The sequence below is a fragment of the Ailuropoda melanoleuca genome, chromosome 4 (genome assembly GCF_002007445.2).
Source record: "Ailuropoda melanoleuca isolate Jingjing chromosome 4, ASM200744v2, whole genome shotgun sequence".
In the NCBI taxonomy this organism is placed as follows: domain Eukaryota; kingdom Metazoa; phylum Chordata; class Mammalia; order Carnivora; family Ursidae; genus Ailuropoda; species Ailuropoda melanoleuca.
This window is the reverse complement of record NC_048221.1, coordinates 100,620,388-100,642,290: the sequence shown is the minus strand read 5'-3', so window position 1 is coordinate 100,642,290 and position 21,903 is coordinate 100,620,388. Positions and strand designations below refer to the sequence as shown.

At 38.7% G+C, this 21,903-nt stretch overlaps 1 protein-coding gene across 1 annotated transcript in view; it reads right to left on the bottom strand.

The window, feature by feature from the left end:
- LOC105241995 (catenin alpha-2) overlaps positions 1-21,903 on the bottom strand; it is a 355,800-nt gene that overhangs the window by 73,459 nt on the left and 260,438 nt on the right. The window lies entirely within an intron of this gene.

Here is a 21,903-nt window from a genome sequence, read left to right as displayed (position 1 = left end):
GACCTCCCAAAAAGAAGGGAACATTTAATCCTGAGTATCTAGCATAAGTATGGCATGTGGTAAGCAGCAAAAGTCCGGCTTTCTTTTCTTTTCTTTTTTTCCCTAATATACAATTCAAGTTTCCCCAGAATTCTTAAAGTTCTCTAACTTTCCAAAGTACTTTAAAATCTCTTTTAAAAAGTTTCCTTCCAAATTTGAGTTCCGATCACTACACAAGTTCTCTCTTGCATTTGACAAAGTAATGATATTTAGCAAAATCCGAAATGTTGACATAAATCAGAGTTTAATCCACATATGGATGTGAAGTTCCATAGGAAACAATCCTGTGCAACGTCTGGAAAACGTTATCAGTCATTTGGCCTTTCCGATCCTGTGATTGTTTCTCCTTTACTACTCAGTTCCACATCCCTGAACTTTTCCCTTCTCAGAAAAACTGGCATTATTCTATCATTCCATAGAGTAAGTTATTACCATGACTACTGACCTACATCTGTGTCTGAGATGTTGCTTGCTTTATGACAGGTGAAAAAAAAAGTTTTCATAATGATCACTACCTTAACCCTGTGGAAAAAGAAATTAAATGTAGTTTATAAAATGAAAAGAATATGCTAATGTGACATTAAGACTGTGAATTTGAGGCTCCTTTCAGTCCAATGATGCTAAACAATTTTAAGAAAAAATTTAAAAGCTACAGTAATATTTCTCTGCTCTCTCCTTTTCTAAGCTTCATCATTTGTTCCAGAGACGTATCAGCCCAACTAATACCTCTAAATCTTTGTTATGTACAGTAAAACAGTGGGGGCTTTAAATTTCTGCAGCTTTATAAATTGTACAAATTGAGATTATTATACAATATCTTCTGCATGACTTATTTCTACATGCCTCTCTGGACGATAAGGCAAGGAGAGCTCTTGGAGGAACAACCCTCAAGCTATACAAAGGTCCCTTTTCAGTCTGCCTTTGTGGAGACCAACTCTACAAAAGGTCAATATTGCGGGAAGGGGTTGGTTATGGGATTAAGGGAAGCGTGGCAGGAGACAGGATTAAAGCACCTAGACCCACATTTAGGAAGATATTTATATAGTATTTAGATATATATGAACATATATCAGAAAAGGGGAAATGAGGTTGGCAGGTTAAAAATAAGGTCTGAGGTTATACCGGAACTGTAATGGAAAGCTGAGACTCTCCAAAATAGCTATACTTAGCCATAAACCACTTGTGGGAGCTGCCCAGAAGTGTTCCTTGCTTCTTCCAATCTCAAATGACTAGACTGCAAATACAGGCTATGGCTCACCAGAGGGAACAAGCAGAGAGCATGCAAACTGGATAATGTAACTGACATTCATCCACCTTCTTTCAAGAATAAATCATATTGTCTCTTTTTAATCCTGTCAAGCCAACTTTCCTCCCCTCACCTTGGAAGATTCAGAGATTCATTGAGAACTCCAATCCATTGGTTTTATGTTTCTGAGCATGAAAACAAAATTCCTGGGAAGAATCTGTGTAATCAAACACTTTGCTTTGTAAGGACATCCTGAAAGTTTTATTCAGAATTCCCATCTCCAGGAATTCTTGTTGGTTGCTTTCACATTTGCTTTCATTTTTAGATATTCAAGTGTCTGTCTCTTCTCTTCAATCAATTGGTGGTACAGAGTTCTTTTGAGACATTTTCGAAGTCTCAGCTTGGTCACATCATAATTTCTAGATACCTCATGTTAACTTGCTATTGTTCCAAGCATCACTTTATTTTCATTAAAAAAAAGTTTGCCTTATTATATAAATTAATTGATTTTTACTAGATCCTGTTTCACCCCCATGCCTCATCTACTATGCTGCTTCTTGTGTTGCAAAGATTTTAGATTTTCAAATAAAAATTGTAAGAAATCTGACTAAAAAGAGAAAAAAATTGTCCTGTTATACTATGAGAAGTTTCTGATAGCTTTGGAATGTCTATGGAAGATTGGAAAGTCCAGGATCCACCAGAACATAACAACTGTGTTCTTGACATGAAGCTCAGCACAGTGATAAAAGTGCTAGAGTGGGAGTCTGAAAACGAGGGGAATAGCACCATCTTGCTTGGAGCCTGTTTCCTGACCTGGAACCGTAAGAGTTCAGAATCCCTTGGAAGTTTAGTTAAAACACAGATTGCTGGGCCCAACCCCAGAATGTCTGGTTCAGCAGGCCTTGGGTAGGGTAGAGAATATGCCTTCCTAATCAAGTTTCCACGTAATACTCATGCTGTAGGTCTTGGGATCCACCAGAATAATTAATGACAAAGATCTCCTTTTTTTCAGGGATATAAATCAATATCAGAAAAAGGATATGTTAATGTCACTGAGACAGAATGCAAAAACCCTCTATGTAAACAGTGTAAACATAAAGAAAAATAAATGATTAAGGAGGTTTCATTTAATGAAGTCCACATCAGAAAACAAAGCAATCCTGAAGCATCTCTTCATTTTTGGGGAAAGTAGAACATATCTAAACTTTTAGAAATGTTTAACTCCTCATCACAATGTCATTTTGTAAATCAAGAGATTTCAACGTATAGGGGTACTTGGGTGGCTCAGTTGGTTGTCTGTCTTCAGCTCAGGTCATGATCCCAGGATCCTGGGATCAACCCCCACATAGGGCTCTCTGTTTAGCAGGAGCCTGCTTCTCCCTCTCCCTGTGGCTCCCCCTGCTTGTACTTTCTCTCTCTCTGTCAAATAAATAAATAAAATCTTTTAAAAAAATGAAAGAAACCTTCAAAAGAAATTTCAATGTATAACACAAGAAAAACAGGCAATTTCTCTGTTGGATTAAGCTACTCTTTCTTAGTTAAGTCTCTCATTTAAACAAGAGAAACAAGAACACTATTACCTCCTTTTAATAGGCTATTTTTTAAAATTATTTATTTATTTATTTGAGAAAAGAGAGAGAGTGCAAGCAGGGTGAGCAGCAGGCAGAGGGAGAAGCAGGTTCCCTGCTGAGCAAGGAGTGTGATGCGGGACTCAGTCCCAGGACCCTGAGATCATGACCTGAGCCGAAGGCAGATGCTTAATCCACTGAGCCACCCAGGCACCCTATTACCTCCTTTAAGAAAACCACTTGGGCCTGGCACGCTTGAGCTTCTGCAGGCCTCCCCATATTCCATCACATCCTGTCTATCCTCTACTTGAGTTTATGCTAGATGACTACTAGTTACTTCCTCATTTTAGTTCCTGAAATCTTTTGTCGTGTAAAACCAGAAAGTCCCTTTCATACCACTCTGGCATTAATAGATTATATCGATGTTTTATGCTTTTCATACACTGTTTGCATTTTGAGAGGTATCCTTTAAAGACATAATATGTAACCCTAATGAGAATTTTGGCAACAGAGCTGGAAGTAGGGAAGGACAAAGGCCCTTCTTTAGAGGCAAATCACATGGAAAGTAATAGATTTAACACATATAACTAGACTGTGAGCCTCGAAAGTCATATCCATCTCAGCCTCCACTTTTACTATCCCAGACAGCTAACTCAGTACTCCAGGCCATGGTGGAAATAAAAGAAAACCTGGGTGGATTGCAGGGGTTTTGTTTTGTTTTGTTGTTTTTATTTAGCATATACAGGCAAGAAGCTTGCATTTGCATTCTTAGTAGCCCATTTGGATCATAATAAAGCCATTTCTCATTACCTAACTAATGCCACTATATGCACTTTTCTTCCCAATGTGATTTCCTTACTTGACTTGAAACCCTGGGCTTGCCAAAGGCCATCCAGCTCTGACCACATGTCCAGCAGGTCCATATGCTGCTTCCCAGTGGGCTCCACCTCTTCCCTGTTGGTCCCTCCTCTCCCTCTTGCCTTAAAGAGGTTATCACTATGTGTATGTGTTGGTTTTCTTTTTTGTTTTTGCTTCTGCGTGTTTTGTTTTATTTTTTGCCAGGATAAGAGAAGCATTTCTCTATAAATTTATCACCAATCAGGGCATAATTTAAACCATTTTTAAATAGCTGCTGATGGGATTATAATGTCAAAATCTTTCTTAAGTTCCAGAAAGATCCCATACCAAATTTTCTTCATATTTTCAAGGTCTGTTTCTGTCCTTACCAGGGCGGGGGGGGAGGGCTTGTCCGGGATCCCTTTAGAGGGCCTCGAAAATTACAAACGAAAATATATAAATGTAATAAAGAACAGATGGGCATCCTTGTCATTTGAGATCTGGTGTTCACTGTTGGCATAGTGGAACCAATAATCCTAAGTATTCATTCTCAAGACTAAGACATTTTAGGGCCCAGAAAAACCCTTTTCCCCATCTATTTTTGCCCAATGCCCTCAAAATGAAAGGCAACTATGCCTACATGCTAAGAACCCTTGTGTGTGGTTAGAAACAAATATTTCTCCTGAGAACAAGGAGATTTGAAGGAAAGCACTTATTTCACTAAAAAGACAAATTAATTAACATACCCTTCTTCTAACATAGCATTAATACAAAAGATTCTTGCAGAAAGAAGCATTCTTTCAAAACTATGTTGAACACCTATTTTTTGCTTCTCTTTCTGTTTCAAATTGTGGTTCTGAGTCACACACAAAATATCACAGTATTCACATCAGCTGCATATGGGAGAAAGAAATAGGATACTGAATAATTCATATCAAAAAGAAATAACAAGTGTTGGCAAGGATATAGAGAAAAAGGAACCCTCATGCACTGCTGATAGGAATGTTAACTGGTGCAACCACTGTAGAAAACAGTATGGAGATTCCTCAAAAAATTAAAAATAGAACTACAATCCAAGATTTCTGGATAGTAATTCCACTACTGGGTATTTACCCAAGGAAAACAAAAGCACCCATTCAAAAAGACATGTGCACTCCAATGCTTAGTGCAGCATTATTTATGATAGCCAAGATATAGAAGCAGCCCCAGTATCCTGCAATAGATGAACGGATAAAGAAGATGTGGGATATATACATATACACACAATAGCATATTACTTAGCCATAAAAAAGAATGGAATTCTGCAATTTGTGATAACATGAACGTAACTAGAGGGTCTTATGCTAAGTGAAATAAGTCAGAGAAAGACAAATACTTTATGATTTCACTTATAGGTGGAATCTAAAAAAACAAAACAAACAGATTCTTGAATACAAAAAACAAATTGGTGGTTGTCAGAGGGAACACGGGGGCGGGGATAGGCAAAATAGGTGAAGGGGATTAAGAGGTACAGACTTCCAGTTATACTGGACATTTGGCATGCATGCCCTTAGCTCTGAAAAGAGACACTATCTCTGCTTTCTAAGGATGCAAACAAACTTGCCCTTTGGTCCAGAGGGAGACACTATCTCTATTTCCAAGGCCATTTACCATATAATGGTCCTGGAAAAGATAGTCTTGTACAAAGGGCACTTAGTGCTTCTGCTCACAAAATGTGGAGAAATGTGAGAAAGTCATAGAGAACTGTCTGTCATTACAAGGCCTATGAGAGTCGAGAATATGTCAGTCATCTACAAGGCTACATTTCTGGTGCTGAGAAAGAATAGACCTAATACAAAAATATTTTTTGATAAATAAAAGAATTATACTAGTTGGTATAAATTTACATCCACGACTGCATTGTGTAAAAATGTGGCCTTATTTTATTTAAATCGGGCTCTTCAGAAACTTAATGGTGAATTCAGGAGACCACTCCTCCCTCCTTCCTCTTTAGAATTACAAATAATACTGATGTCTTTACCGCACCTGAGGGGCTTCTGGTATAAGGTCAAGAATAACCACAGTTCACTGTTTGCATTACACATGATCCTTTGCTTGACATGGGCCTACATCTTAACAAATGCTGGGAATCTGAAGCAGTGAGTAGCATCTATAGGGCATTTCCCTTTGTGGTCCTACTGGGGCATGGTCTTTGGTTTGGTCTTTGTAGGAAGCACATTCCTCCATCTCCTCTCCAGAAGAATACTTCTATTTCTCTCTACTTCCTCTTCTCAAAAGTACTAGTCTTCTTCTTTTTTTTTTCCTCCCCATCAGCTTGATTCCATAAAGTATAGGTTTTCATAAAAAAAAAAGAAAAAAAATCCTCTATCACTAAGCAATCACACTACCCCTGAAGCAGCCACACATAGAGACCTAATCACTTCATGAGAGATGACAGAAGCAGAATGAAACAAATATTAATATCTTAAAATATTATCCTGACGCATTATCATTGTTGGCATAACACTATAACCAAGTACCATTTCTTTATTGTGTAAACCTTTGGGAATTCAGAAGAAGAAAGCAGAGGTAAAAAGAACCATTGAGGAAATTTTAGGACAGAAATAGGAAAAAAAAAAAAAAAACCCAGATTTAACTCAGGGGTCTCAATGACCTCATGAAATTTCTATGGTCCTGCAGCTCAAACTATGACCCCCTACACTTAATATCCCAATACCCAGTGAAAACCAATTAACAGATCTCTGATGGCCGCTTCTATGTCTAATGATTAAGTTGGAGGTGAAAATTACATTTAAATAGTTTTCAATTTTACCAATAATTATATTGGGCTAATTTTATGTCTCCAACCATGGCTCTGTAAACCATGAATTAAAGTATGATTTTTGCAGATCTGAATTAATTCAAAATAAAAGACTCATTCCATTTTTAGAAAAAAACATATAAAAGGCTTAATCAATCAGGTCCAACCAATATTCATTCTCTGAGTTTTAAGTGATCTGAAAAATTGTTCACAATTTCTACTTCTTAGAAACAAGTCAGATAAAAATAATTCCTTAACCCTTTTTTTTATGGCCTATATAAAGTGGTTAATACGTCTTATTATGCATGTTAACAGGTCTGAGTAATGACCCATATTAGGGACAGTACAAGTTATCATAAGAATGATCAGAACGATGGAGTCCTATGTCAATCAAAACTGGAGGTTGAAGAAGTAACACGAGGTCTGATGATGGGTATAGAGGTTGCGAATAGATAGTTCTATTTACGACTTACTTGGTTCCAATAATAAATCTCTGGCCTTACAAACCGATTCCTAAATAATTCCATTAAAAAGTCACAACCCCACTGTGTTTCTAGCATCACAATGAAGGTCCTTTATTTAATCAAGTTATTATGCCTCAGTTTACTACTATCCTACAAATTCTCCTGAAGATATCATGTCCACTATTGATTTCAGCTACCACTGATATGAGAATGACTGCAAAATCACTACTTAGGATTCTCATTGTACTCTCTGTTCCAGAAGTACATTTTTCCAAATGTACTTCCAAATTCCCTGAGGTGTACTCTTTTGGCCTTTTCTCTTCTCAGGTGATCTGCTCTCCCCAACCGGCTTGCTTACTCCCAGGCATTTAATTTCCACCTTTTCAGCACAGATTGCCAAATCTGCATGTCTAGTCCGAATGCCTTCTGAGCTCCGGCGCCCTGTGTCCAGCTGCCTATTGGGGCATCTCTGTCTGGATGTCCGGGAAGCACGTCAAATGCAACATCTCCAAATATGCAACCTTCCCAGAAGCCCTCTCTCTCATAATGAAAATCTTGGTAAGTGGCCTCAGAATGCACAGGCTGGCTAAGACAGAAGCCCTCTGTTCCCCAATCTTCCTCACTCCCCACTTCCACTCACCACGTGCTTTTAATTCTACCATAACCAGGTGCATGTTTGCCCTTTACTTCACTGCCAGTACTGCCACAGGTGCAACGCTCGTCACTTTTTACCTGGACTATTGAAATTGCCCCCTCCGTGTTTATCATGCCTCCTGGTTTCCTCACCTTCCCCTAAGCCCCCCAGGGATGCATCCTTCATTAGGATGCAAGAAAGGCTCTGCTAACAGGCAAACCAGATCATTATCCTGCTCAACATGATTCAAGTCTTCTCATAAGCACATGATAGAAAGTAAACTCCTTAACTACGGCTACAACATCCTTTGTAATTTTACCTTCATGCTTCTGACAAGCCTCATCTGTTGTCATTCTCCCTCTGGAACTTTAAAATCTGGCACACTCCTCTCTCCCTGACGCTTTGTGCCTGCTCAAATTCTCAGCTTTTTAAAATGTTTTTCTTCCTTTGAATGCCTTTCACATTTATAGACCTGTAAGACTTCAGCCATGAAGTCTCATTTCAAGGATTGTCTCCTCTCTGAACACTTCCCTGACTCGCTCAGGTTCTACTAGAAATGTGCTGTCTACATTTTCTCTGCTACGTGTTTCACACACAATGCTTACCTCTTATGATGTCTGTGAGATTTAATCAATTAACACATTGAAAAGGCTGAATAGTGCTGAGCTTATAAGATTAAAACTCAAATATTAGGTATTTTTAACAAGTAACATAATGTATCATTTTTGCTTGGATTTGTCTCACCATTAGACATTACACTCCTTAAAAGAACCACATCTTCTCAATTTTGTAATGTGGGTCGATTTGTTGTTGTTTTTTCTAAATGCTTTGTGCTTGTTTTGTTTGTTTACATTTAGATAAGATCAGATATGGAATGTCAGCAAAGCAAGTCCACATGGGCTGGGATGCAAGCAATGTCTGTATTCAAAAGAGCATTGATAGATGGAAATGTTGATCAGTTAACGCTGTTCTACCCTGGTCAATGAAGTGTGTGCATGTATGTTTATACACATACATTAAAGCCCTACTATAGCAGTGATTATTTTGAAGCTGAGAGGATCTAGGGAGTGTTTTAAGGAGGTCATCTAATTTACTATTTGTTTTGGTCATCTAATTTATTGTCGGTATTATTGGTTGCTTATTATTAGGAATCACAATGAGATTTCAGTAAGAGTGAAGAACATAGAAGCAGGAATAGAGTAAGTTTATACAGGAGATAATGCCAAAGCATGTTAAGGGATTAGGTTTGACAGATAATTCCATGTCTTGAAGAAAAGTGGGGCATGTGATAGAAAGGAACAAAGCAAAATTCCACCATGGATACAGGGTTCAGAAGCAGGAATGATCAAATTTCTTTCATGATGATGGGTTGTGGGATTGAAGAACAGTGAGAAATTAAAATTAACAGGTAATGAAAAGTGAGCAAAAAGGGGCTAGTTGGAGAGTTGTTTGAAGAAACTGTTGCTGAATGACATATGTTAATAAGAATCACAATCAAACATCTACAGGATGTTATCCCTCTTGGAAGTTCTCTGGCATTGTGTCAGACAGATACGTCTTGGCTGGTGACCTTAGTGTATTCTAAGTTAGCAGAGGAGAGTCTCTCAATATTATAATTAAAGTGTGGTCCTCACTTCACCTCTGCCCACCTTTTTGGGGAACAAATATTTAGTCCCCCCAAGCCTCCAAGAAAAAAAGAGATTTTTTTTTTTAATTTTATTTATTTATGTGACAGAGAGACAGCCAGCGAGAGAGGGAACACAGCAGGGGGAGTGGGAGAGGAAGAAGCAGGCTCCCAGCAGAGGAGCCCGATGTGGGACTCGATCCTGGAACGCCAGGATCATGCACTGAGCCGAAGGCAGACGCCTAACAAATGCACCACCCAGGCGCCCCCAAAAAAAGAAATACTTAATTTATTAGCTCTACAAAGTGAAAACAAGCTGGATGTATCAACAGTAAATCTTATAGTGGGGTGTGTTTAATTAGTGACCTTACATTTTATGTTATGTGGGTAAAATGTTTTAAAAATTATTTTTCCAGATGAAAATATGTCAACTGAGGGCCCATATTTAGGATCAAAAATACAACTTACACCCAATTAAATTATACTGTCTACCTCTGCTAATCTCAATGAATAAAGTTAGAAGATCACAATCCATGCTTACTTATTGTTCTCTGTTCTGCTTTTCTACTTAAATATGGTTTCATGCTAACACGGTCATTTGTTTTTCATATATGATAAATCACACAGAAACACTTGCTAGTGCTTTTCAGATATTTTCATATTTCGACATGGTGGGATAAGATACCTTTCAATCAGTAGCAATCTATTTCCTTATAGAACGTGCACAGAAACACTCCTCAGGGGTGTTGGGGATCTTCTCTCCCCAGCCCCCCATTTAGAATCATCTGAGTTCTTCCTTTACTTACACATTTGTGTAAGACAGATGAGAAAAGCATGTGAAGAGTATCATGAAAGTTGCTATTTTAGTTTTCTTCCCTTTGGGATATACTCACAAAGTTAGCAATACCAGATCTGGGATCTATGAAGTATTGTAGCTCTTGCCACATTGAGTATCTATTCCACATTCGCTTTCATTTATTCAAAAAATATTCACTGAGGTCCAGCTATGCGCCAGGCCCCGCTCCAGACACTAAAGACACAGGAAGACATCTGCTAGGTGAACACACACCATCAATCCTTAAACACATACCATAAATCCTTGCCCTCATGGATTAAACATTTTAGAAAAGATACAAACATAATAAACAAATTGAAAATGTAATTTGTCATATGGTACTATTTCTGTAAGAACAAAATAAGTAGATTAAGGTGGCTGGGAAGTGGCAGGGATGTTATTTTATATCAGATGGCCACAGAAGGCCTCAATGGTGGGGAAACACTGGAGCAGAGAACAGAAAAAGCGGGAATAAAGCCTGAATATGTACAGGGATGGACGCTTCAGGTAAGGAGACAAGACAGCTGAAATGTCTTAAAGCCCAGGGTAGGTCAGGATCAAGGAATGCCGGCCAGTGTGGCTGGGACCTATCAGAAAAGGAATAAGGGGCACCTAAGAGAGTTGAGGGCAATGGATCATGTGGGGTCTTGTAAGGCTTTCTATTTGGTTTTTATTCAAGAAAAACTGAAAGCCCCTGGAGGCTTCTGAGCAAAAACGATATAAACAGAAAAGAGCACTCTGGCTACACAACGTAGGAAAGCAGGAGTGGAAGCAAGGGAGTCAGGGAGGACGCCACCTCTGGGATCTGTGTTTGGATCAGAGAGGTGGCAGTGCCTACCCATATTATTTTTACAGAAATATCATACTGAAGGGATTTAAAACAAGTCTCCCCAAAATGTGCCACTTTGGCATGTGGATTATTTTGAGCTAACGACAATAAAGGTCCAAAAGATTTAGAAGGAGTTTTTTAACCTTCCTTTAATTGCCTCTAAGAATTGAGAGAGAGGGCCTGGTCCAGGAAGAGAGCTATTACCAGAGATAACCACAAGAAGTCTAGGCCAGGTGTGGTAAACTCTTCCGGGAGCTACGCAGAGCCTGTTGTCAAATTCCTCTCTTTTTCCCTGGCATGACAAACATTTGTGTACCAAACATTTGCTCTTCCCATCTTCCTGTGAGTTATTTTTCTTCCTTTTGAAGCCCCAGACCCTTTACTACTCTGCTCCTTAACTTAGGATGGCATGTCAGTTTCAATTGCCTGTCTTGGAGACTTGCATACATATGAAATTAAATTTGTTTCCTCTGTTAGTCTGTCTTACGTCAATTTAATTAATAGCTAAAAGAACCTAGAAGGGAAAAAAGGAACATTTTCCCACCCCTACAATGTATTGAAGTATCATATAGAGAAGTGCACATATCACAAATTTATAGCTTGATAAATTTTCACTAACTAAACATCTGGAAACTCCTTCACAAGCCCTCCCAGTCATGAACCTTCAAGGGCAACCTGATTTCTAATAGCATAGGTTAGTTTTGCCTGGTTTTGTCCTTTATATAAATAAAATCGCAGATTAAGTACTTATGCACTGGCTTCTTTCAACGTTGTATGTTGCGAGATTCATCCACAGTGTTACTGTAGATGCAGTACTTCATTCTCATTGCTACATAATTGCCAAGTGCGAATACATCACATTTTGCTTATAAATTCTGGATATATTTCGAAAGCAGAGCCAACAGAGTTTGAAGACAGAAGGGATGTGGGGTATTAGAAGAACGGAATATAACTCCGAATATGATCTGAGAAATTGGAACTAAGGTAAAGAAAATTGGGGAAGAGCAGGTTTAGGGGGAAAATCTTGCATTTGGTTTTGCGCATATTAAGCTTGAGATGTCTATTAGTCATGACAACAGAGTTGTCTAGTAAACTGTTGAATATATCAGTCTGTAGTTCTGGGGACAGATATAGGCCAAAGATGAAAATAGGGGAGTTGGTGTGTACTGCTGGTACATAAAGCCATGTGATCAGATCAATTACCTGGGGAGTGAGTTAACTAGAAAAGCCTGTGTGGTCATGACCCTTCTGGAACACTACAGCCCTTAATTGAGGGGATAAATCAACTTTAACTTAGAGACATTCTAATATCTAGGTCTTTAAGAACCAGCCTATGGAATATGAACATTTAGTAGCATAAAGCTAGTTCCAGTTTTAAGTATATTTCTCTTAGACTCAGCCACTGGGAGGAAGAGATGGGGAGATATAGGTGCTACCGTCAATCAGCAGGCCCTGTTTGCTAAGTGACATTCTTGTCCACATAAACGCTGATCTATTCCTTTCACTTACTTTAATATGTGCAGAAGAAAAATTGCATCTCCACTTTAATGTAATCATAGAGCTAAAATACAGTTGCTTAACATTATTAGAACTTTAAAATATGCTTCTTTTTGACAATATCTGCCATTAAATGCACAAAGGCTCAATAAATGTTGAAAGAATAATTCCATATACAATTCATGAGTATTTAGTGACTACTGTATGAGTTTCACTGTTACAGATCTGTGAAAGTTAAAAAATCATCATCTGTATAATCTGGTTTGGAGAATAAACACATTATATTAAAAGCATCAAGAAAAATTTCTTGTGTGTGTGTATGTGTGTGTTAGGTAGGGGCAGGAAGATACATGTTCTTACCTGGGGAAGTGGCCTATCTCTTGGGATGTAATCACAAAACAATAAGTAACATGGTAAATCCTAAAAAGGCTGAGGGTAGAAATCATGCTCTCCTGTGTCCATCACAGGACAGTTCATTATCTCTAAGAGGGTGCTTGTACTCCATACTGCTGTCTATCTCTGTTTGCAGGTTAGAAAGCAAGGGACTTGGACCGGGTAACTATAAAGTTGAAGCTTTTTTTCTCTCTCTCTTTTTTTTTCTTGTTACTGTAAGAGTGGCTCAAATTTTGTAGAGTCTTTTTGTTTCCCCCTAGTATTATCTCGCTGTTCTCCCTTGGCACTTAATTCACTGTGAAAGAAAGAAAAAAAAAGAAGATGAAAAGAAGGAAAGAAGGAAGCAAGGAAGGAGAGAAGTAGAGAAGGAAGGAGGAGGAAAAGAAGGAAGGAAGGAAGGAAAGGGGGAAAATGTTGCTTATGGTTGGTAGAGGAAGATAGCAGAGGGGTGGGAGTAAAAGGAGTGAAGTCCTATAGACAACCATGAAAAGGACAGCAATCAGCAAATTTAAAAAAAGGAAGGGGGCACACAATCTGTCTCTTACTTCAACCGTGTTTGCACTGAACAGATGCAGGGACACCCCTTCTTCCAGCCTCCAACCTCTTTTCCGGTCTTGACCTTTGGAACTTACTTTTCAACCATCCTCCACCTTGGGGACCAGCCAACACCATATTTTGAGCTTAGCTCCTTATCGCCAATTACCATGAGCTCCCAGATTCATCAGAATTATTCCACAGAGATGGAAGCCACCATCAGCCACCTGGTCAACAGGCATCTACGAGCCTCCTGCACCTACCTCTTTCTGGGCTTCCATGTCAACCTCCAGGGCGACACTGTGGAGGGTGTGGGCCACTTTGAGGAGAGCGCCCAGCATCTTTTAAAGATGGAAAAGCAGTGTCGGCAGCCCACCCTCTTCCAGGACACGCAGAAGCTGTGGGAAAAACCCTGGAAGCCAACATGGATCTAGAGAAGAACCTGAACCACGTCCTTTGGATCCGCAGGCCCAGGTCCTGCCTGTGCAGACCCCCGACTGCCTGGTGAATCACTTCCTGGAGAAGGCAGGGAAGCTCATCAAGAAGATGACGACCACCTGACTCACCTCCCAGGCTGGCTGCCCCAGGCTTGGCTGGGCAAGGATTTCTCTGAAAGGCTCACCCAAAAGCAGAACTAGAAGCCTTAGAGGGGCCCCTCTAGCATTCTCTTGTCCTGGCTTCTGCCTGAGCCTCTCCCTGCAGCCACCAGGCAGCCTTGACCACCCTGGAGCTCTCACCCAAGCTGTGGATCAAACGGAAACAATAAAGCTCTTTGCAATGAAGGGGGGAAAAAAAGATGTAAGTGAAATTTAGGAGACAAGAGGGTAAGCCAATCTTCACACTCAGGCTTGTCCTGCAGGGCTTAATAGAAGGAATGCCACAGGATTACAAGATTGTGTGTGATGAGTTGCCAAGTATAAAGAATAAAATCTACACAAGTGCTGAGAAAAGAGATAAAAATTTATATTGGGGAGGTGTAAGAGGGGTCTCTGGAAAAGGTGAATTTAAGAGGAGCCCTGCAATCTTACTCCCAGTATAGATTTCATTGCGGTTAACTGGACACACCAGTAAAAGGCCCCCAGCCCGGGAATGTGTGTCTAATTTTTCCTTCAATTGGCTGAGTCACAAAGGTCATATGACTAAATCAAATTAACTAGAAAGCTCTGTAAGCCTCAGACTCTGTCACTGGCCTCCATTGGCACAGGGTTGCCAGCCCTAGGCAGCCCAGTGGTTTCCCTCAGCATCTCTTTCTTCCCTCAGCATATTAAAGAACTTCCCTCAGCATGCACACAGGGACCAAAATGTCAAGATTAATTCCAGAGATTCAACAGAAAACTGCGGTTGACAGCTGACTTGAAATCGCAAATTACTCAACACAATAGCAGACAATTAGGGGAATTAACTAGAAAAGAGGGAGAGAAACTGGCAGAAGAGAGAAAGACTAACCCTTTGAAGATCAGAAGAAAAAACATAGGGAAGTAAGGACAGGGGTGACGTGAGCTGAGCAGAAATGGCAGTGAGGGCAAAGCCAGGTTTGCTAGAACTACGAACCCACCACTGGTAGACCACCAATCCCTTCTCTTCCTTGCAAATGAGTTTGCAGTTTTTCCTGCCAAGCCCCAAACTGGTGCGTAGTTGAGCTTCTGCCTCTCAACAGCTGCTGCATTTTACCCTCGAGGTAGTTGCATTTCATTGTTAGGCAAAGTGATTCTTAGGTAGAGAATGAACAATTAAGTACTTAGGCATCCTGCGGGTGAAGGAAGACAGCCAGTATCACCACAAGGCAATTGTGCGGGAAGAGAAGAAATTTTCTCTGCTGCAAAATTCAATGAAGAAAGAAAATCTTCCAGCTGAGAGTACATTAAAAGGAAGGCATGCAACAGGGCATTAAGTGAGCTAACTTCTTCGAAAAGTTCCTTGTTATTTTTATTTTACATATAAAATTAAGTGTAGAAAATTATTTTCAACGTATCCTGAGAACATTTAGAAATTTGGCAAGCAGCTAACGCTGAACACTGACTTGAGTGCCACTAAATTAGAAAATAATTTATTATCTCACTTCCAGCACTACAAATCCCAAAGAAAGTCTTTTCCTTTTAAATTAAATAGAGGAATTTTATAAGGAAAAGGATTTGGTGTCATAGTTCTAATTAATTTTAGGTTCTCATTAAAATAACAGAGTAAACAATAAAGAAGAGAAAGTATTTTGCAGTTCTTATTGTACAGTTTAAATTGTTTAATTTGGGTCTTCCAACTCCACTGGGTATCATAAATTTGGGAATGTATCATTTCAGCTAAATAATGTCTGTTTTGCCTTGACATGTAGCCATTTCAGAACTGTTACTGATGCCATGCAGGCACGGACATGCATGCGCAGATTCACACACACACACACATTTGTCCAAGTTTCCTTAAATTTGAATTCTGTGGAAGGCTGTTTCCTTTTATTTTTTCTTTGCTTAACTACAATTCAGATACTTTTACACACTGAACCTTTTAGATCTTCCATTAAGAAACCATTAATTAGTGTTACCACATATGAGCATTTCTTTTATTGCTTTTGGGAAGTGTAATGTATACTAAAGCTGCTAGGACATCTCTGTTATTTTTCTGTTTAAAAATTGTTTTTATAAGTCGGTGCTTGAAAAAAGAGAACATACGACCTTCAAGTGTTCTCTCCGGAGTTGCCTGAAACTGTATGTCGAATGCTGTGCTATAGGTATATACACAAATACAAACTCAAATGTGGGTAAGTATAAGTTGTATAAATTTATGAAGCAAAAGGACACTTCTTGAGTTAATACTAAGTGCAGAAATTTAAAAAATAATTCATTTTGGACAGCATTATCTCCCTATCTGAACTAGGCAAAGGGCTTGCCTGGGTATACGTCCTAACCTCCTCAGGCCATTTAGGGAACTAAACCAGACCAGGTACACCTAACCTGGGTTCCAAAAGGAGAGTTCACAGGAAGTCCGTAAAACCCTGAAACTGTATTCAATATGTCTGAAGGTGTGCTGTGGTTTTATAAACGCTTGTCTGAAAAAGACAGTCCTCAGGGTTTATCAATACCTCAGAGGGATTTGTGTTCCCATGCAGGATTTCAAAAACTGCTGAGACTCTCCAAGGTTCCTTGAAATCTCCCAAGTTTATCAGATGTCTAAGAGTCAAACTGATCTATCAGGTCAATGTGGACTTTGAAACTCATCATTCGACTGCTCTTCTCTGAGTGACCACCATCTGGTAACTTCCCATGCTGGAAATACAGCAGCCACGGTGATTACAAGAAAGTCCAGAATATTAACACTGTCTGTCTGCCACACACACGAAAAGCCCATCTCAATTTCTGTCTTTTCACCTTGGTTTATACAGGGAAGGGAAGAAGAAAACACCAAAGTCACAGTAAATGAAGGCGGGACAAGAGAATGAAACATGCCCATTTGCCCATCTGTTCCTTTCATACTCTAGTCAGGCATTGTATTTGTCTCAGCCATCCCCGCTTTCCCTGGACACCTGCTACCACATTCAGCCCTGCCCTCACTCCCCTCCCTGGCAGAAACAGCTAAGGGAGATGAGCCCTTGTGAAATTCCTGCATCCAGTCACCCTTAAATACTCCAGGAGGCTTCAGTCTACTGTTTCGGTGTCAAAATCATTTGAGGGCATTTCATCCCAAAAGACAGCACCAACCTCAAGACTATTTTTTCCCATTGAAAATATTTTTTCAAATTGCAAGTCAGTCAATTAGAAACAGTATATATTTTCACATTTAATATACATTTCTCTCATGCTTCAAAACGTGGTATATGAGTAAAGTGACGTTACTTAACTTTCTTTGTAAAGGGAATGCCATATCCCTTGGTCTCAAGAGGACTTTCCAGGGGCAATGATGAGTTAATGACAATGGCTAGATCCATTTCACTCAGCAAATACCAGCATTCACACAAACAAAATAGGTCACTTGCCATTTCTAAATACCTAGCTTGGCCCATCAGCCTGCACTTGGCTGGAATTAACTGATTTTTCTAACCAAAGGAATGGCCCTATAACTTAGGCCCAGTCCCCTAAAACATGAATTGGCAAAATATGTTTGGCCCATGGGCCAAATCCTTTCCTTCCTGCCACTGGTTTTTACAGTGCCCACAATGTAGGAATGTTTTTCACCTTTTTAAAAATGGTTGTTATATAAGTACCTATATAATAACCTTGATTTTTCCCTCTTAGCCCACAAACCTTCAATTATTTCTGGCTCTTTATAGAAAAACAAGTTTTCCTACCCTTTGTCTGAGAAATATAAATCACAGTAAAAGAGAGAAAAAGAGAAAGAGAGAGAGGTACAAGAAAATAAATTTATTTTAATTTACATATCAATATAGAAGCAGACATCTTAAATAAAATATTAACAAGTAAAATGTCTCAAAGTATTTAAAAATATATATATATTCATCATGACCAAGTAGGTTTTATCCCCCAGGAATCCAAATATGGTTCAACATCAGACCTTTAGCAATGTAATTACCATATGAAGGGATTAAATGAGAAAAAATAGAAGAATGCAGAAAAAGCACCTAATGATATAATGGAATGTAAAACATAAATACAACCTAAGGTGAACAATGAGACACAACTGTTTTTTACACAGATCTGATGATCCCATATCATTTGGTTTACTTAGGTTTAAAAAAAAAAATCACCTCCTTTTATTTTTGTCTTTTGTGCTAGCAAAACAAGCACAAAAACAAATTAGTTTATGACTGGTAGACTTTAGCTACCTGGACATTTCCTCTTTGCAAATATCTATCTTCATTTTTGTTATGTTTCCACCAACTCATTTGGAGAGGTATTATGGGTTAGAAATGAGGTCATAAATTTAATTTTTCCCTTGGTATGGGAAAAATCAGTTTGGCATCAGAGAAGTCATTAAATAAAATAAGGTCTGATTCCCATACTTGTTTTTTTTTTTCAGCTTTATTCAGCATAACTGACAAAATTAGAAGTATTTAAAGCCTACATCACGATGATTTGATATATCTATACATTGTAAAGGGATTCCCCTAGTCAATTAATACGTCCATCACTTTATCCGTTTTTTGGGTAAGAACATTTAAGTTCTATGTTCTTACCAAATTTCAATGACATAGTGTTACTGACTACAGTCACCAATTTTACATTAGATCCTTGGACCTTATTTATTTTATAGCTGAAATTTTGTACCGCTCTACCAACCTCTCCCTATTACTCCCACCACACACACTTCTTTTTGGGATACTGGGTCTTAATCACACACTTCCTGCTCACCCCTTATGTGTCCTGCACAGACAATGAAGCGGCCTCTCTACTGGACCCAGAACGGTGTAACGATTAAGTAAGGGACTCTGGAAGCACGCTGCCTGCCTCAGAATCCTTCTTCTAGTAACCTTTAAACTTGCTAAGTCACTCTGCTCCTATAAGCTCTACTTTTCCCGTTTATGAACTATGGGTAATGATGGTACCTTACTCATAATGTGGTAGGGAATACAAATGAATGTGTGTATGCATATAAATACATGTGTACATATATGCACATACATGCATGCATGTACACACATATACACACACAAATTGCCTGGTGTAGGAGAAGAGCTCAGTAAATACTGGCTATTCTTACAGTAGATAAATCATTCAGTTCTTAACAGACTGCCTTTATTGTAGACCATTTTCTAGGTAGGGGCCCATGAGACACAGATACATAGTAAGTGGTTTATGGTTTTAGATTTTTATGAATTCCATTCTAGAATTAAGATAAATTCCCTCCCCAACAGCTGGTTTGTGTGTGGCTGGAGTATCTGCAACAGAGATCTGGTTGGAATGCTGGGCCATTGGCTGCAAGACCTATTTTACCCCAGCTGATGCCCAAGCAGGTCTCGCATAAATAAGACAGGCCAACCTGCTTAAATCAAGTTGTGAACTAGTTCCAAGGGAACGTTCTCATTATTTGTAAAAGGCCACTCACAGGATATGCTCTTAGCTTTTCATAAAGAAACAATTAGAAATTGTAGCAGTGTGACTGGGCTCTTTAACAAACTCCATGAGGCTTTGGCTCAAATAACTAAAAGAATTGGAGATTAAGCTAATTCTTTTATCTCCTAGGCTACATAATGAGGAAATGTATTATCTGCAGCATAGAAGAACAGCCATCTGTCCTCAATTAAAAGATATATAATATAATTACAGAAATATGATGTCATTGTTTCATTATTTTTGAAATATGAGTAACAGACTGGTGAATGATAAGATATTCAGTTGGAATTTTAGAATTATTTTATGATATATGGATTTAAATTCCTGGATATACAGATATATTTGGCAATGATTCTATTCCAATTGACCTGGTGATGGTTCCTAATCATCTGAGTGATTGCTTTTTTAGTTATATAGTGGGTTTTTCCCGGGCTCTTACATATTAGCCTTAGTATTTCAATGTACCTTTCAAAATACATATATTTGGGAAGCCTTTAGTTATAATGAAGATAACTGTAACCATGGTAATTTTTTTGGTGGTTCCCAGACATCCTCATGACAAGAGGAATCACAGAGTACCTTTCCATTTTTGTATCCTGGTCATTCATCATTTATTTTTTAAAAAATTACCAAAGTTTAACCAATTAGCAGAATTTGTCAGGTACTCAACTCAGACATATACACACAAAATAAAATAAAACAAAACCCTCCCTCACTCTTAAGAAACCTAGTGTATAGCAAGAACTGTTCTACCAGGGAGGTGACTGGGTAGAGAGGGCAGTGGTAGTAGGTAAGCAACTTTTAAGTATTTGAGGATTCCTTTTAAAATTCCAGTTAAATGAAAATGTATTGGCCTTCATTAGTCTGTGCCTGAATACCTCTCTTCCTGCTCAAACTTTTTGTCTTTTATCCAAAGCTGCAGCTCATAGGACAGTAATATACTCATATGACTCTTGCCTATTTATAACTAATGAGTGACTCCCAGCATAAACATTTTGATGACTTTTCTCTTACTCATACCCTTACCAAGGCTTGAGAGTATTTTGAGTTAAGAGTTCAAGTACTTCCATCTCCACAGTTAGAAGGAGAATTTATGAGATTTACCTAGCAAATTTAGAAACTTCCCCAAGAAATAAAGGTCTCATTACCATTCTAGAGTGGCACAGGCCTGGTGGTGGAAATAGTGGTGATGGGAGCTATGCAGTATGAGACACCAAGCAAGAAACTCAAAGGTAAAGATAAAGAACAACAAAAAATGACGTTTCTGTTTGTTTTTAAAATATGAAAAATGTCCCACAATTCCTACGTTCCACATGCCTTCTGCCTCACTGTTGTATCTTCATGGGTTTCAGTTTTCATTTTTAAAAATGCTAGAACCTGTTTGAGTTCCTCCAAAATTCTCATATCCTTTCATCTTTTTCTCTAGGATGCTTAGCTGTAGCCTTTTGAGAAACGTAAATACCAATGGTGAAACATATTTTAAATAAATCATTGTATATGGTAGCATGGCTAAAAGAAACATTTTTAAATAGAAATAAAATTTAAAAAATTGAAATAGACTTTAACAGTCTGCATCCTCTACAACCATACAAATGCAGAATTTTTAAAACAGAATATAAAAAGATCAGGGCTTTAGTTGCTTCTACCAGAACTGCTTCCTAAACTACCATTCATGCCTTGTCGACCATACCAAATGGCAGAAACCCAGCACTGTCCATCTGTCAGCAGCTGCTGCCATTGTTAAGTCTTTCCTATGAGCATTACCCCCGTCCCAAGCAGTGCTCTAACTATATGAGCTCAGCAGTATTAAAGATGTAGTCCAATCACAAATGGAAGGCTTTAAAATATTCATTAATGATAGACATCACCTCTAATGTTCTTGATCCAAGCAGAATTACAGGAATAATTCATCCTTTAAAGTTATAAATGTCCAAGGTAAGAGGAAATGTTTCCCCATGCCACTAAAGCTTAGGAATCTATCCCTTTGCTAATAAGTAGAATGGAAATGAAGGAGAGACTAAGACTCAGAATACCTGATACTGGGCCAGAGACTTTACACAAATTGACTTATTTTTGTTTGGTGCATTCCAAAAAAAAAAAAAATAATAATGTAATGGTGCTATTTTGTGGATATTCAATGATTTAATATATAATTTTAATTCACTCTTATTACCTTGTTTGCTTATGACCAAGCCTTCTTCTCAGAGCTGTTTCCCACACACACACTCTCTCTCTCAAAAAAAGAAGAAAAAAAAAATCTTGTCTTCAACCAATACTATTCACATGTGATTGTCCAGGGAGTTGTCATATTTCTCTGTACTCTATCCCTGCACACATGAGTAGAAGAAAGGTGTCATGTTACCGACTGCTGCATTAGAAAACAAACAAACAAAAAAACAAACAAAGAACACTTCCAAACTTCAGGACTTGCAATCACCCTTTATTACTTGCCATAAGTTGGGAGCAGGGAGTCCTCTGAACTTACCCATATGAGCACATTCAACTGCACGGTCAGCTGGGCTAGGTTGAAAATGCCATTACTCACATTTAGTAACTGGCACGGGCTCTTGCCTGGGGGCTAGGATCAGCTATGATGGCTGCACTTCT